This window comes from Equus asinus, chromosome X (assembly GCF_041296235.1).
Source record: "Equus asinus isolate D_3611 breed Donkey chromosome X, EquAss-T2T_v2, whole genome shotgun sequence".
In the NCBI taxonomy this organism is placed as follows: Eukaryota; Metazoa; Chordata; class Mammalia; order Perissodactyla; family Equidae; genus Equus; species Equus asinus.
The window spans coordinates 21,364,253-21,383,456 of record NC_091820.1 but is presented as its reverse complement, the minus strand read 5'-3'; positions in this window follow the sequence as shown (position 1 = coordinate 21,383,456).

Here is a 19,204-nt window from a genome sequence, read left to right as displayed (position 1 = left end):
AGAAGCTGAATAAATTATTATTGAATAACTGAATTATTCAATGATAAGTCAGTCAAGGATTCCTTTACAGTAGTTCTTAAAATGTGTTCCAGGAAATGCTTGGCATCACTGAGAGCCTTTCAGAGGTTTACAAAGTCAAAAATATTTTCATAATAATGGTAAGACATTACTGGGTTTTTTCACTTCTAGTCTCTCACACATATATGGTGGAGTTTTCCAGAGGTTGTATGGTGTGTGATATCTCAATAAAATTGAATACAGAAGCAGATATGTGAGTTCAGTGGTCTACTATGAAGCCAAATATTGAGGATATTTGCAAATATATAAAACAATCTTCTCACTAATTTCTTTTTGCTTTGGAAAATACTATTCATAAAATATTTTAACATGCAAGGGGTTTATTATTTTTACTTTTAAGTGAATTAATATTTTAAAATTCTCAGTTATAGCTTTTAGTATGGTAAATATCAATAAATATTACTCACATTAACAAAAATCATCTCTGGCATCCTCAGTAATTTGTAAGAGTGTAAGACGTTCTGAGACCAAAAAGTTTAAGAACTTCTGATCCGCTAAATATAACAGTGCCTTCATCTTCCAGGGCATGGTTAAGGAAGAAATATATACTTATTCTTTCTTTATAGAGGCCAATATTGAGCCTGTGGTTGCAAAATATATAGCACAGCCAAATCAGATTGAGTCACCCTAATTTTGAAATTCAGATTGTGTTCATCATCAATTTTTGACAAATTAAATTAATTTCAGTAATTCCGTGATCTGAGTGATAAAGACAACCAAACTATAGGAATAAACTTGAGAAAGCGTCCACTACCTTTAATTTTGTAAATATTCATCTGTCCCTTTTTAACAGTAAAGTGCTTACCAAACTCAGAGCAGTTTCACAAGGTGAGTGAAAATTGCAAAGGGCACAATCACAAAAGTTTTTAAACCTGTAGGTTTTACTGAAGTGCATGAAAAGCAAAGTTAGTATGTTTAGTTATGTAATCAAGTATATTGTGGTATAAAATTATAGTCTTTATTAGGTAATAGCTTATTTTCCTTCAAAAATAATTTAGAGACAAACTGTCAATATATTTGTCATATTTTAAGTGTTAGTATACAATTTCATAGAGTCCTTTGTACAATGGGACTAGGATAATCCATCCTACTCCTTTCTCAATTGTGATTTCAGATCCCTTTAGTTTTCAAGATACTTCGAATAATTTCCTTCATATCTTGTATTCATGAGGATAATAACAAAAGTGATGCTGAAATGGGGAGAGTAACCATGCAATTGCTTGACTTCTGCCTTGAGAAGGCTGTCACTTAAATTATGATGTCTCTTTAAGCTTCGTTTTGGAAAGGAGGGTGGTGATAATGTTAAGGAGAGGCGGGAAGAGACAAGGGCAAAATTTAAGGCATATGGAGATCAGATGGCATGAAGGAAGAAAGTGGAAATCATAGAGCTAGAAGGAGAGTCATAGAAAAAATGAGAGAGAGCCAGGCTTGTCCGTCTAAAATAATGACCTAGGACCAGTTCTCTTGTTCCAATGCAAACGCTCTAATTTGTTATTAAACCTGTTCATAACGTAAAGAGCTAATTTAGCCTCCTTTCTCTTTTCTTTTAGCTTCAAAATATACTCTAAATTTATTAGTAGAGACTCAGAATGCTTTTATTGTTGTTTCACTCTCTATCCTTGCCAGCATTGTTTGCATCAGCACTAACATTGGACACTATATATATGGAAATGTTCTGAGCTCCCTGTGGGAGATTTATCATATTTAATACCAGCTAAAATACCTCATTCTTATAAACCTGGCTCCATGGCAAAAAATAGAATAAAAAGCTCCCTGGAGAAGTCTCACCATCCATGTAAAATCGTAACATTTTAGAGCTGGAAGAGTCTTTAGTGAGGATCTGATTCAATGATCTGATTCAAATGATTAAATTATGGCCTACCAAAACTAAGGAGAGCCTGGCGTCTTCCTAAGGGAATAATTTAGCATTGGGGAGGAAAAAAGGACATTTCTCATCACCTATTAAAGAGTTCAAGGTGGATCCAATTATTACTTGCAGGTGTACTTCGGATGAACTTGGCAACCAGTACTCTTTCTCTAATTCCCATCTCACTAGGCCTCGAAACAGTTGTGATATGATGTCTTGAATCCTATCAAGAGAAAAGGTAAAGGACAATTGGGGTTAATTGATATCTGGCACTGAAAATAAACCAAGCAATGATGAAACGTATCTGCTGTCAGACATGGCTCACTCGCTTAGTTGTCTCATCCAGTATTCTTTGGGAAGAAGGTTGAGCTTCACTATTCACTCTGTAGTTTATGAAAAACATAGGAGTTTTGTGGATTATATCGAGTGACAATAATATTCACTTCCAACAATGACAAATTACCTATGCTCTTTGCAGAATTCCGTGTATATGAAATCTTAAAAATTTGCACCATATTATCACTTTTCCAGAGTCACTTGAGAAAAAGAAGGGAGATAAATGATGCAGCATAATATAACTTCTCTCCTCCACCTTATTCTATGCTAACACTATATTATGATTGCTATATGACTTATATTTTCATACTGTACCAAACCAGAACATTTTTTTCAGGGAAATTTTTTTTTCATTTTTCAAGATAATGACTTTATGTATGTATGAGTCTAAAAATCTTTATTTATACTTAAGAAAATAAATGTATGCATGTGTCCTCTGATCTATTTCCCTTCAAGTTTTTGCTGTAAACCAATACAGTTTTAGCCAGTCCTTAAGAACAACCATGACATATTTAGTAATGCCAACTCATATGTCCAAAAAGATGGAGAATACATGTGAGGAGTTGATGAATAATGACTAATGGTGATTACGATGATTAAGAATAAATGATAGGTCCTGGATATTTTGGGGTTCTCACCCCCTCCCATTTGTATAACAGATGACAAATGCAATGTACAGCTGCATCGCAATTAAAGGCCTTTTCCCTTTGTAGAATTAGAACCCTTTTTGATACTGTTTAATATGCTGGGTCTATAAGGCAACTATACACACAATTGATTCAATCTGTGACATTAATGATTTAACCAAAATTATAGAAAATGATACTGCTCTAAATAATTTACAAAATCACAGAAAATATTCATGATTTAAGTACTTAAAAATAACAAAAATATGGTCAAAATTTATTTAAACCATACAAATTTTACAAAAGAGAAAAATATTTATTGTCAGAATTGATCAGGTAGAATATTCCCTTTTCATGTAAGGCATTTCTAAAGCGGCAGAAATGCCAATTTTTGGCATTGATGCTCTCTTGGACTTAGTTCTGTCAACAACCCTACAGGTGGCACAAGAGAAACAGATTAACAAGTTTGTTGATAATATGAGGTCATTCCAAATTCCCACTTTGGCTATCCTCTTCAGCATCATTTTAAGCCCCTGGATCCAACTCATAAAATCTTTTTGATTTGGAAAATAATTTTTCTGCATCCTGCCATAAAATTAAAAATGCTACTTTATAACAATAATATCTGTTAAATGTCAAAAATGTGCCATGTGTTTAGCAGATTTGAGACATTCTCATTGATTCCTAAAGAAGATACCAGCTGTAGCTCTGATGACTCACAAGGTAGGTAATGATTACTCCCCATGTATTGTTTTTGTTTCCACTCTAAACTGACTATTGGACTGTGTACCAGCAAATGGTCCTAATATTAATCCAGCTCACTTCCTGAAGACTTTTGAAATAACTTATTTTTTATCAAATTCAATTTTTTCACATTTATTTTTTAGCTAACATAATTGTCTCTTAACCTTGTTGTGGATTGAGACCATCAATTAATGAATTTCGTCTTGCTTACTGAAGATTTAACCTCAGTACTTATCACATGGCAAATAGTATGAACTAAATAAATGTCTATTGAGTGATGATAATAACGAATAAATTATTCTGCGAATACTGCTAATCCTTTATTTCACTATGAATTAGAAGAATAATAATAACATTTGTGGTAAGTTTCCAATGTTGTTATTAGCAGTTAATAAAAGCACCATGATTAGTATCTGCCCATTTGGAATACTGGAATATAAATAGCACAGTAAAAGCCATTACTGTGAAAATCCAAGCCATCCACCTAATTTAATTTTTCTCTAATTCAATATTGGTTGTGAAGCAAAACCTACCCAAACCATGATAGACAATTCAGGCATCATAATTAAAACTGACCTTCTCTGTTGACTATGTGATTCTTTTTTGTAAAAATATCACCAAAGCTTCTGTTTATCAAATTGAATGAAATGTCAAGGTCTCTGATGATTACAACTCTCAGAGAAAAGCTTTATCAGGAAAATGTAACATTTGGAATACTTTTAAATAAAAAATCCTACTATACATAAATGTGTTCTTATATATATATTTTGCTGAGGAAAATTCACCCCGGAGCCAACATCTGTGCTAATCTTCCTCTATTTTGTATGTGGGTTGCCACCACAGCATGGTTGCTGTCAAGTGGTATAGGTCTGTGCCTGGGAACTGAACCTGGGCTGCCAAAGCAGAGCACACTGAACCTAACCACTAGGGCATGGGACCAGCCCCAATGTGTTTTTATTTTGAGCTCTTCAGTATTCTAACTTTATAGCAATTTATTTTATTCTCTGCATTTCAGAAATTAAATAACCACAATTCTAACAGTAACTCAGGTTTCTCAATGGGAAACAAAGAAACACAGAAAAAGGAGCAAAACAATTGTCATAATAGGATAAATGACAATGGTATCTAGGATTAAAGCATCAGCCTTCACCAATGTGAATTCTATGATCAGCCAGTTGTTTGTGAGACAGTCTGGTGTAGGTGAGGAAGGATGGGGAGGAAGGATAATTAATTCTGTAAAATATAAGATGTGTTTAGGAGAGGAGAGCAGAAAGAGAGTGTAAAGGGACCAGGTGTTTGGGAGCTCCTAAAAGATTAATTTCAAGGTGTAGTCACATTGAAAGCTGCGTACATTTTACCAAATTATTATGTGCACAAAACTAGTGTATATTAATAAAAATTGTAATATATTATAACTGTATCTGTGCAGAAATGGGAAGGACAATGAAACCTTTAATATGGTATATTAGGCTCTACATGACTTGATCCCTGTTTATATTTCCAGTTTAATCTCTGAGCAGCCACGTCACTGTATATGTTCCTGTAATAAGGAACTCCTTTCAAATGATTGAAGCCCCTGTTGGCTCTCAGTTTTGGACCTTTGCAGATTGCTTGCTTTCTGTCTGGAAGACTTCTCCCCTCCCCCATTCTCACTTCCTTGAATGATTCCTATTCACCCACCATAACCCAACTTAGAAATCACTTTGAAAAGGCTTGGCTGACTCCACTGAACCTGTGTTGTATATCCTTTCCATGTTCTCATTTATCAACCGAGAGTTTATCATATTAGACTGTAATTCAAGATATGCTATCTACCATAAGCCTCTTAAATTCTGTGAAGGCAGGAGATATAGTCGGTAACAACATCCCTCTTGTTCCTCATTATATGCCCAATTCCTAGCACAGTGCCTATTTCACATAGTAAACGCATTGTTGATTTAAATTGAAATTGAATGGTGAAGAAAGAGGGTTATTCATTAAGCATTCATTAGCCAATTATTATAGGGCCCAAATAACTCAGAGGAATCAAAAGCTAATACTAGGAAAGGAGATAGAAACCAAGATAAAAGTTCAGCTGCAAGGGGTTCAGGAATTCAGATCAGCAATTTGAGCAGGAGAATAGTTATATCATGTAATAGCTGGGTCAGCAGGCAGCAGAAATGGGTCATTTTGTGGTAAAGAGGGTATCTAGAATATAGTAGCAGGTATAATTGAAGCAAACCTCAGCTTTAGACAGAAAATATTTTGTTTATGGATAGGAGGATTCAATATTGTCAAGATGTCAGTTCTTCCCAGCTTGATCTATAGATTCAGCACAATCCCAATAAAAATCCCAACAAGTTATTTTGTGGATATAGACAAACAGATTATAATGTTTACATGGCGAGGCAAAAGACCCAGAATAGCCAACACAATATTGAAGGAGAAGAACAAACTTGAAGGACTGACATCAACCTACTTCAAGTCTTACTATAAAGCTACAGTAATCAAGACAGTGTTATTGGCCAAAGAATAGACAAATAGATCAACGCAACAGAATAGAGAGCATGGAAATAGACTCCCATAAATATGGTCAACTGATCTTTGACAAAGGAGCAAAGGCAATACATTGGAATAGATAGTCTCTTCAACAAAACGTGCTGGAACAACTGGACATGCAAAAAAATGAATCTAGATATGGACCATACACCCTTGAAAAAATGAACTGAAAATGGATCACAGACCTAAATGCAAAATGCAAAGCTATAAAATTAGAAGGTAACATAGGAGAAAACCTAGATGACCTTGGGTATGGTGGTGACTTAAAATTTTTTTTTTTTTACAATCTTGAAGCCAATTTATTATTCATACAGGAGATGTTAACCCTGGTCAAAATTCTATCATCCACTTTGACAGCTCCTTTTCTGGAAGGCAGCAGTGGAATCTACACTGTAAAAATATAAACCTGAAGCTCGGGAAGGTGAAATCATTGTCCTAGGATCATAAGGTCAGTTTGTGGTAGACCCAGAACTGGAAAAACTCAGGTGTCTTGTGAAAATGCTTAGGGAAGTTAAAATTGCCATCAAAATTCTACTAACATTATTATTATTTTGTTAATAACTCATTACTACCACTAACTTTTGTAGTAATAAGAACTTCTTTTTTTTGTCCAAGAACTAAGTCCTGGGTCAAAACTAATGCTGAGAGGTTTGGGAGAAAAATAGAAACCAGCAATGGAGACAGAAAAGGAAAGGCCATTGGGTCAGGAAAATACACAAAACAAAACAAAGATTAGAATGTAGTGGACTGCAAGCTAGGTAATGGAAGCATTTCAAGGAGAGAGACACTGTGTCAAAGGAAGCCCAAAGAGTAAAGTGTGAGAGGTCATTTTGTGGTGATAAAATTGTTCTAAAATGAAATTTTGATGGTTAGACAACTCTACATTTACCAAGAAAAATCAAGATACAACACCAAAGATATGATTCATGAAAGAAAGAATTGATGAACTAGATTTTGTTAAAATTAAAAACTTCTGCTCTGAGAAAGACAATGTCAAGAGAATGAGAAGAAAAGCCTCAAAATGGGGAAAATATTTGAAAGGTATTTGCAAAAGATACATCTGATAAAGGACTATTATACAAAATATGCAAAGAACTGTTAAAACTCAACAAGAAGCAAAAAAAAGAATAAAAAATGGTTCAAAGACCTTAACAGACACCTCACCAAAGGAGATAAACAGTGGCAAATAAGCATATGAAAAGATATTCCACCTCATATGTCATCTGTCGGAGAAATGTAAATTAAAATAGTAATGAGAGACCACTACACACCCATTAGAATCATCATAATCCAGAACACTGACAACAAGAAGTGCTGGTGAGGATGTGGTGCAACAAGAACTCTCATATATTGCTGGTGAGAGTGCAAAGTGGTACAGCCACTTTAGAAGACAGTTTGGCAATTTCTTACAAAACAAAATATATATACTCTTACCATACGACCCAGCAATCACACTCCTTGGTATTCACCCAAAGGAGCTGACAACTTACGTCCACACAAAACCCTACACACATATGTTTACAGCAGCTCTATTCATAACTGCAAAAACTTGGAAACAACTAAGATGTCTTTCAGTAAGTGAATGGGTAAACTGTGGTACATCCAGACAATGGAATATTATTCAATGGCAAAAATAAGTGAGATAGCAAGCCATGAAAAGACATGGAAGAAGCTTCAATGTATATTTATAAGTGAAAGCAGCCAATCTGAGAAGGCTACTGCATGATTCCAACTATATGATATTCTGGAAAAGGCAGAACTCTGGTGATAATAAAAAGATTAGTGGTTGCCAGAGGTTGGGGGAGAAGGGAAGGGATGAAGAGACAGAGCACAGAGGATTTTTAGGGCAGTGAAAATACTCCATATGATACTATAATGATGGATACATGTCATTATACATCTGTTCAAACCCATAGAATGTACAACACCAAGAGTGAACCCTAAGTTGAACTATGGACTTTGGGTGATTATGATGTGTTAATGCAGGTTCACACTTAGTAACAAACGCACTATCCTGGTGAGTGGTGATGATAATAGGGGAGGCTTTGCATGTAGGGGGGAAGGGAGTATATCGGAAATCTCTGTACTTTCTTCTCAATTTTGTTTTGAACCTAAAAACTGATCTAAAAAAATAAAGTCTTTTAAAAACCAATTGACCAAATATATGTGGGTCTGTATTAGGATTCTCTATTCTTTGCCATGGATTTTTGTTTCTAACCTTTCTCCATTACTACATTTTCTTGATTCGCGTAACTTTATAATAATTACTGGAATCTGGCAAAGAGTGTCTTCCAACTTTATTCTTTTTCAAAAAATTTTTTTGCCCTTTTCGTTTCCTTGCACTTTCATATAAATTTTTAGAATCAACTTGTTGATTTTGAAGACAATTATTGCTGGGATTTTGATTCTTGGTGGGTTAGTTGACTCTATAGATCAATTTTGTTAGAATTGCCATCTTAACAATATTGAGTCTTCCAATCCAAGAACACAATATATCTCTCTCCACTAATTAAGGTCTTCTTGGATTACCATTATCAAGGTTTTATACCTTTCAGCATGAAGATCTTGCATATATTTTGTCAGGTTTATATCTAAGTGTTTCATGTTTTGGTACAAATTTCAATGCTATTTTTTCCATAAACCATACAAAATTTTAGAATAGAGTTAGGTTAACAGAAAGTTTTTCACAGTACAGACTTCCTGTATACCCCTCTCCCAGTTTCCCCCATTGTTAACAACTAAGTGACCAACATTGTTACATTGTTATTAACAAAATGTCACACTTTATTAGTATTTCATTAGTGCACCCTTTTTCTGTGTCTGGGGCCTATCCAGTATAGCACATTACATTTAGTTATCATGTCTCCTTAGGCCCTTCTGGTCTGTGACAGTTTCTGAGACTTTCCTTGTTTTGGTGATCTTGACAGTTTTGAGGAGTATTAGATGTTCTGTAGAATTTTTTCTCAGCTAGGATTTGTCCAGTATTTTTCTCATGATTATACTGGAGTTGAGAGTTTGGGAGGAAGACCACAGAGATAAAATGCCATTCTCATCACATCATATCAGAAGTACATGTGATCTTTGTGACTTATTACTGTTGGTGTTGACCTTGATCACCTGGCTGAGGCAATGTTTGCCAGATTTCTCCAGTGTAAACTTACTTTTTTTTTTTTTGAGGAAGATTAGCCCTGAGCTAACTGCTGCCAATCCTCCTCTTTTTGCTGAGGAAGACTGGCCCTGAGCTGACATCCATACCCATCTTCCTCTACTTTATATGTGGGACCCCTGCCACAGCATGGCTTGCCAAGCAGTGCCGTGTCCGCACCCAGGATTCAAACCAGCGAATCCCGGGCCACCAAAGTGGAACGTGAGAACTTAACTGCTGTGCCACCGGGCCGGCCCCTGTAAAGTTACTTTTTAAATGGTCCTTTTTAAAATTAAATTTCCAATTTTTCACTGCTAGTACATAGAAATACAATTGATTTTTCTGTATTGACCTTTTTATCCTGCAATCTTGCTTAGCTCACTTACTAATTCTCTTAGCTTTTTGTGGATTCTATTGAATATCCAATGTAGAAAACCATGTCATCTGCAAACAGATAGCTTTATTTTTTCATATCTGATCTGTATGCCATTTATATATGCATGTGCATATTTATGTATGCACGTATGTATGTATATCTGTATGTACTGCCTCATTGCATTGGTTAGATGTAAAATACCATTTTTAATAGTACTGGTAAGAATAGACATCCTTGCCTTTTCCCTATAATTGTGAGGAAATTATTCAAGCTTTCATCAGTAGGTATTATACTATTTGTAGGGTTTTTTACGCACCCTTTATCAGATAGAGGAATTTCCTTTCTCTAGTTTTCTGAGAGTTTTTCTCATAAATGGATGTTGAATTTTGTCAAATTTTTTTTTTGCATTTATTGAGATTATATTGTTTTGCTTCCTTGGTCTATTGACATGGTGCATTACATTGATTGTTTTAAACCATGGAGGGATGCTTTCCCGAATATTCTTCCCTGCTTACAATCTTTATCTTCAAAACCTGGTGAAATCTCTGGAGAAGCACCTTCAAATATATGCAGTCTCACTTTGTGTTTGCAGCCCTAAGGGGTTTTATAATCTCATGCTAGCCTACACTTGTCTTTTAGCAAATCATCAAATATTTCAGTTGAAATCTTTTTAGCTACTTGTATGCCAGCCCTGTCTTCCCCCTGTGCTCTGCCATAAGTGAGTCAATGGTTGTGCCGAGTCTCACCTTGGAAGTGCCTATCTTTCCAAAGATTTCAGCCTTGTATATTATTCTATAACCACACATTTCTGATAGATCCAAGAAAATATATGATTTTTTGGTTGGCATTGCTTTTTCTTATTGTTAGTGTGGAAATGACAGCCTTTTCAGCTTTCTAAATTCTAGGCAAAATGCAGTAGTCCCTGTGATTAAAAAACACTTGACTTCCCTCTAACAATAAAATGATACAGTGATGTCCTTTCCCCAGAGAATTTTAAATATAACCTATTTTTTAAGTAAAATGTAGCAATGGGATTGGTTTAGGCTCATATTAAACATAGGCAAGGCTAATTTTAAAATTTGTTCTGTATAGCATCTAGTCCAATGTTAGAACCTAGGACTTGGACAATAATTGTATTTGCATTTAAGGAAACTCTCCCTCTAGGCTTAACATCAGGAAGCCAAGAAGTAATTAGCACTTTTGGCAGAGTAAATGAAAAACAGACTAGGATATGAAACTGTTTGAAGTTGTATAAATCAAACCTGCTGACTGTTTTCCCTAAGTATGAAACCAGTGAGTGCCAGTCAGAGGAGAATGTCACATTGTTTTTTAAAGAAGCGTATAAATGGTAACAACAAATGCAGTTTAGCATTGTTCATATTATAGAATTTTATATAAATGTACATTACATAAATATATTGATTCTTTAATTAAATGGATATTTATGGAACATCTAAAATATGACAGCCACTAGTCTTCCAGTTATAGAAGAAACATTCAGACACAGTTAGGAGACCTGAGTTTTTACCCTGATATTATTACTAACTCTGTACTTCATCTTGGATAACTAACCTCTCTGAACAAAATTAGCAGGGATGAATTATGTCAAGGATTACAGTTATATAGCCATACCACTACATCCCACCCAATCTATTTCATCCAATATTTATGGTAGACTAGGTAATTTACATATGACTATTCAACCTAAGACAAGCTGGATTATTTTTAAATTATCTTAAAAGGATCAATGAGCTAACAACAGTGAAAAATTACCAGACCAAGATCTGGGAGAGGATGGAGACAGTGAGAGACACAACTGGTATCAAGGCTCTCTGTTGTGCTGGGAGCATACACCGATCAAAAAGAAGTGGCTGAGAGCCTCATTTTTTCTTTTTGGTAGGCTTGCATGTTAAATGAACCAATGTGGGAGTCCAAAGTCCACCAAGATTAGGAATCCTGCTAACTCCCTTACCCCACCCTCCACTTTGGGCTGGGATCCTGAAGAACCATCTCCTGTGGATTAAAGATAAACCAGAAGTAAAGCAATGCTCACAGGAATTTCCAGTTCATCTTTGAGTCACCTGAAGGTGCTAAAAATCCTCAGTCCTTTAACTCAGATTGAGATGGTTCCTGACTGCTGGCATTTCTGGGATGCCTCATAGAAAGAAAAGGAAATCATATGTGAAGAAAGATATTACATTGAGCCAGTTGTTTTTATAAATAATTTTTCAAATACAATAAGCACAGTTGAATGTAATACTTTAACAGGGGAACAAGAATCAATGAGCAAGAATTAATAGAAATATTAGACAAACATCTACATGGGCTTTAGTTTGGGGAAATATTAGTGCATGTCATAAGAAAAAATCCACTATGCTTACTCTATTCAAGAATAGAAAATAATAGATTGAAATTTTCAGCATCATATATATGAAAAACAAGAAAAAACTTTCTAAGAAGAATGAAATCAATAGAAGACTAGATACAGCTAGAAACAGAATCAGTAAACTGGAAATTAGATCAGAAAACAATTTAAAAACCTAAGCAAGGAAAGTCAAAAAGATCATAGCTACAGAAGAAAAAATAATAGATGTAGAGGACAAAATGAGAAATTGCTTATTACAACTTTAATTGGAATACAAACAGGAGAAGATAAGGGAGAATGGAGAAGAGTAATATTTGAAGGGATAAGTAAAAGTTTTCCAGAACTTATGGAAACTTTATAGATTCTTCAAAATGTAAGATCTTCAAGATATAAGAATACCGAAGAATTCCGAGCTAGAGAAATAAAAATATATTTACATGTAGTCAACATCATGGTGGAAATGCAGAAGGATAAGAAGAATGGGAAAGTCTTAAAAGCAGCCAGGCAAAAAGACAGAGTTCCTTCAAATAAGTGATAGACCACAGACCCGTAGCTGACTTCACAACTTTCCTTTCCTCTGTGAGTTTCCTTTTCCTTCTTCTGTTATGTATTTATTACTTTAGAGAATATTTTAGCTTGAGGACTTGAAATACAACAATGAACATGAAAAATATCTTTTAAAGTGCTAAGAGAAAATAATGGTCAGTTTAAAATTATATTCCCAGCCTAATGATGATGATGATGATGATGATAATAATAATAATAATAATAATAGTAATAGCAATCCTTCAATTAAAGCAAAATGGAGACATTTTCCCGACAAACCAACACTGAGTGTTTGCCATTCAGAGGACCATCAATGAAGGAAATTCTAAAGAATGCCTTTTAGAGAGAAGGAAAATGATCCTGAATGGGAGAAGAGAGATGAAAGAAGAAACAGAATGAAAGTAAAGTGGTTAATATGTAGGTGAAACTAAACAAACTTTAGTATCAATATGTGAAATATATAAAATGTGTTTATATATGTTTGAGTAATGTATACATGTATCTTTATAATTTATAAATGTATGAAACATATATATTTATACACTTAGTATAAATGTATGAAATAAGTAAAGTAACTTTAGTGACTGTTGACTCTGAACCCAAACAATTCTCAGCAAAATTGTTTTCACATCATTCTGCCAACACAACCAATTATGCAGAATTGGCAAATGAGATCAAACCTACCTTCCCCAATGAAGTATTAGGTTTCTCTTCATTCTCAGTTTTCTAGAAAGCCCCTGCTAAAACAGTAGCCATTACTCTGCCAGGTGGGGCTCCTCAAGTATCTCAGAAGAATCAGACCTCTAGTCTCACATTAACCTTCTATGGAATGTCATCACCCCAGAATCTAAAATGATTTTCTATACGTGCCATGACTGGCAACTTCTCTCACTACTAAAACAAACAAACAAACAATACTAGCTGTGCAAATGCAGCCTTTAGTTAGGCACCACACTACACACTCCCTCCTAGAAATTACTCCTAACTCTGCAAAGAATAACTAACGGGATTGGGAATTTTCCAACTATCAGCAAAACCATCAAAATGGTGAGCCAGAGAGAGGTTCCCCAAATATTGCCTTTATAACATAGGACAATATTTCACCTTATGTGTGACTGTTTCCTCAGGCATGGTGGTATTCTTTTGTTGGTGATCCTGAATACTGGATAAATTTCAGGACTTCATTTGGGAATCATCTCCTGGAAATGAATTATCTCTTTCCCCAGATTCTCAATCTTTCCTTAATCACCAGATTCAAAGAGTGCTTCTGTGTTAGCACTGAAGAGGAATGCCATATAGGCTGGTCAACCCTCTCAGTCCAGGATTCTGTTGTCCCCAACTTCTCATTATTTCACTGCTCAATTACTTGTTGTTTTTTTTTTTCTACACAGAATCAGTAACAACCTTCTACAGGATGTTTTCTCCAGTGAAATTTTTCCCTGGTTTTGCCCAGTTTTCGCTCCCAATTTTTGAGGTGGACAGGTAAGCATTTCCCACCATTTTTCCTATGGATAGTACAATATTTTGGAACATCACTGTGATTTATTTAATCCTATTTAGCTCAATCTTTATACAAGATATCAATAATATTAAAATCACTATTAAATATAGTATTGTAATTATTCTCCTACTATCAATAGCAATAATAGCAGTAGCATCAGTAATTATTATCTCCTAATGGAAACTCAGTGGATAGGATTAGAAGACCAACCTTGCCTTTGCATGATCTAAATAATCAAGTATAATAGCAAACCAAAATATCTAGCCTCCTTTTGCATTCCCTAAGTTCCAAGGATCATTTGAGAGGTATAGCAATGGGCAAGCTGGGAAAGATGAGAAATCATTAGAGGGCAATCCCAGACTTGTTCACTCCACATTCTATTTACCAAGCTGAGGGTGTCATATAACATTACCAGGCACATATAGACTTAAAAAAAGTGTGATTTTTTGTTTAGCCACTAATCTACCAGGAGAGAAAAACTTAGTCAATTGTATGTGTCAATACTTGGCTTTTCCTTCCAAGGCTCCATCCATGAGATATGTTAGTACTCCTTACTAGAAGAAATATTTTCAGCAGCTCTCTTGAATGAGATAAAGTGTACCTGGTGTCATATAAGAAAACATTAAATTAAGAGATACAGGGCTTTTGTTTGTTTGTTTCTTCCTTGAAAAAAAAATCTCCTTTGTATAGGCCAACTTTTTCAAATCAATAATTTTGAGCTAAAGCCCTAAATCATTACATCTATGAATATATAAGAGAATTAAGGAATAAATTAGTAACCATTACACTTCATTCACTTCAATATTTTGAATATCCTGAAGTTAACATTTTGTGAATTAAACAAAAGTGATTACTTATAGACTATTTATAGCCGCAGTTCTGTAAGTTTTTTACACATAAAATGAAAATGAACTAAAGATAATTTTAAAAGAGAATTATTTTAGCATAGAAGATATTTCTTACTTTGAGAATCTTCTATCGGCTGTAGACAGTGGAGATGTAAATCAGCAAGTCCTGATTTGTATTTTATAGCGTTCCTTCTTAAGCTTGTCTCTCTGATAGTGCCCTATCATATGAACTAGAAGTACTCGGCTGATGCTTTCAACAGTCTGCCTCAAGATCTCACTAAGCAATTTCTGATGTTCATTAAGTATATTTTCTATCTTCCAAGTTACTTTAGTTAGTTTTTTCTAGCCTCCTATAGAAGTTTACTCATTGCTTCCCCATCCTCCACATATAGGTTCATTGGGCTCTTCCAGCTTCCCCTTGCCATTTAGGCTCGAAGCCAATGCCCCATGTTTCAAGTTTTTTGTTATAGCAACACTCCATTTCTAGGTAACAATTTCTGTATCAATTACCTATTGCTGTGAAACAAATCATCTCAAAACTTAGTGGCTCAAAATACCAACCATTTTATATACAAATATATATATTTTTCACTATTCTGAAGGTCAGCCACGAGGGCTGAATTCAGTTGCACAATTCTGCTCATCCTTTCTACTGTCTTTCAAATGGTTTCAGTCGTTTGGTAGTTCAATGAAGCCTTGATGGTCTATACTCACATTTCTGACATCCTGGGCTACATCACATAACTGAGAAAGAATTCCAAGAAGATGAAAGTGACATCCTCAAGGCCTTTTAAAATCTACATTCTGAAGTCCCATGTCAATTCTATTGGTCAAAGTAAGTCACAAAGAATGTATGGCCAAAAAAGAAAAAAGTTAGATAAGATGGTAGTATGATTTAATTTTTTCTGAATGAAATTTTCTAATCTCTTCTCTTAGCCAAAAATATTTCATCTATTTAACCGTTACTTTTTCATGGAAAATCAGGTTGTTTCCTAGAAGTCTTTAGTCAAAGATAAAGACAGAAAATAATTTTTGTATAAAAATAATAATATGAATATGAAACCCAAAATGAGGTTCAAAAAAACCTACTTGAGGATCCAGTCATATTAAAATTGTGCTAAACTTTCTACTGTAAATATATTCTAAATATTTCATGTAAGATTAAACCTCAAATAATAGGAATATATGTTTACAAATAATGATATCTTTAAAACTCGTAAATTTATGATAATTACATAGTGTGGTTCAAGCAAAAGAACAGAAGAATCAACATGGCAGAATCCAAGATCCAGAAACAAGTGTACATATACATATTTGTGTGTGTGTGTGTATGTATACATGAAATAGTTGGATTTGGCTACCTTCAAATTTAAAGTGTCTGCAAATAACAAAACAAAACAAAAAGATTTCAAATCAATGACCATCTATATTTGTATGTCCATTTGAGACATTGGGTTAACACAAATACATTTTCAATCAATGAGAAAAGAATGAGTATACAATAATGTAGAAAATTAAAGACATGAACCAGAAGTTTACAAAAGAAAAGATTATACATACATATGCATATGTATTTACATATATACAGTAGATATGGTGTGGAGAATAAATAGGGCTGGAACACAGGTATACATTAAGGAAACTATTTACAAAGTGTTAAGCTGTAACAAAATGGTGACAGAAACTGGAGAGATTTCAGACGTTATGAAGCATTTGTTGATATATTTGATCTGAGATTATTGAATGAAAAAAGATATCAAAAATTACTCCCAGATTTCTAGCTTGAGTATCTAAATGGATTATGGCTATATTTAGTAATATGGTTAAGTCTAGGAGATAAGTAGGGCTGGGAATCCCTTTTGAACATGGAAAATTAAGCTATTGTCTCCTTTCCAGTCTCACTGTTTTCTCCTTCTGAACCATGTTTTGAACAGATGTTGGAACCTCTAAATCAATCTTCTTTATCTTTCAAATTCTATTTGAAAATTTTCTTTTGCTTTGTGTGGCCATTTGTGGTGGGGGAACTCATTACTTGGGTATAATTTCTAGCTCTCTAATCTGCTTTTCCACTCTGTTCGTTCTACCATTTAACTTATCCATCATCTCTAGATATTTCTTAAATATAATAATGCAATGTTGTAAAATAACTTCCTCTTCCTGTTCCATGCATGTATTATTGATATTAATTAAATGTATTTTAATTTCCTGCACTTGCAGGTATAGTAACACTTTTTCTCTGGGTGTAACTTTTGTCCTTTGAGTTACTATTCTCTCATTCATGGCATTGGCTTTACTTCAATGTTTGGTGATATTTAAACAGGGCAGTTTTATGTAATGATGGTGCAAAAAGGAAGTTAGAATGGGTTAAAGCTTGAATGAGAGGTAAGGGAGTGGAGACACAATGATTAACCAATAATTAGAATTTAGAAGATTGTCTTTAAAAGCTAGAAAAAAAAAAGGGACGCTATAGTTGGACAGCATAAGGGGCCTGGAGAGAAGTTTTGTTTGAATGTTTGTATGTTTTGATTTTTGGTTTTTATTTTATTGTTTAGAAATTTTTTTCATAAGCTACCAGATCATACTCTTTTGCAACGTGACCTTTCTATGCCCCATGCAGAGGTAGAGTCTATTTCCTTTCCTCTTTAATCTTGATTCTGTAATAGAGTGTGGGAGAAGAGACAAAATGTAACTTGTAATATTAGATATTAAGAAGTCTGTAACTACAAACTGCACTACTTGGAACGCTGTCTCCTGGGAAAACATTAACACATAAGACATCCAACGACGGTAAGTTTACCATGCTGTAAGGAAGCTCAAATAAGCCACAAGAGGGGAAAGGGGGAGGCTACATGGAGGAGCACAAAGGTATGAAACATATGAATGAAGCATTTATGGGCTCCAGCCCAGCCCTGTCACCAGTTGCTTGCAGCTGAATTACTGAAATAGAAGAATCATCTAGCTGAGCTCTGAATTTCCTGTGGTTTCATGAGCAAATAAAACGTTCGTTTAAACTTCCAAGTTTTGGGGTAATTTGATATGCAACAATAGATAACTAAAACAATTAGAGTGTATTTACTACCAGTCACCCTTTTCTTCCTAAGCACAAATAGTTTGAACGGGTTAGTATTCTATGGAGAGGGTTTTTTTAAATTAACTTTAAGAGATATAAAACATTTATAAAGATTAAAATAAACATTCATTTATTAATTATCCAGTTTAAGAAATGAAACATCACAAAAGGTAATAACGATGCCCTGTACATCCCTGTACAGCCATATTTCTCTCCCTCCCCTTGTGAAGTAACCACTATCTTGTAATGCTGTTTATTATTCTTAATAATGTCCTGTATGTTTACTACATATATCTTTTTCTCTTAAGCACTATAGACTAATCTTATGCAAATTAATCTTCATACAAATGGCATTTTACTACAATTATCTATTGGCAAACTGTCATTTTTTTGTGCAACATTAGTTATTAGAGATTCATCTATATTGATGCAACTTACCCTAAGTCATTTCATTCATTCTGAGTTGTTTCCACTTGTTTGTACTATAAACAATGTTGCTATAAATATTCTTGTATTTTATGGACCTAGGAGTGGAAATGCTGGGTTGTGGGGTATACACAGTCTCACTTTTGTTATAGGTTATCAAATTGTTTATCAAAAGTCACCAGTATATTTTTGACACAATAGTTTCTATCTTCTTGAGATCATTGAGCTTGAAACATTTAGTTTTACTGTGGCAAGGTCAGTGTGTAGGTTGCCTCACCTTAGCATTTGACTTGAAATATTATATATTATTTAATATAGTTATTAAATATATTGTATCTTTAATTATTTGTATAGCTAGGAGAGTAATGGTTCAGAATGTGAGAGCAAAATCAGAAATGGTTAAAATTCATCTCTTACGGACTTAAAATTTGGCTTTCTGAGTGCCACAGGTCATTCCTCCTCCTCCTCCACCTCCTCCTTCTTCTTTTTAAAAATTCATAACCAAAAGCAAAAATAAAAATTTCAACCCTACTTATTTACTTCTCATGCCAGCATCTTCACCTCCTGGTTATCCTCTTTTAAATCAGAAGATTAATTTTTCTCCCCTGCTTACCTATGTGTCCTTTGATGCGATTCTGATATTTTATATAACACTGACTTCCACAGTTCCTCAGTAACTTAGTCTCTTTCCGCAGGACATAACTCTAAAGAACACAGTTAAACAGAACACAAGAGGGT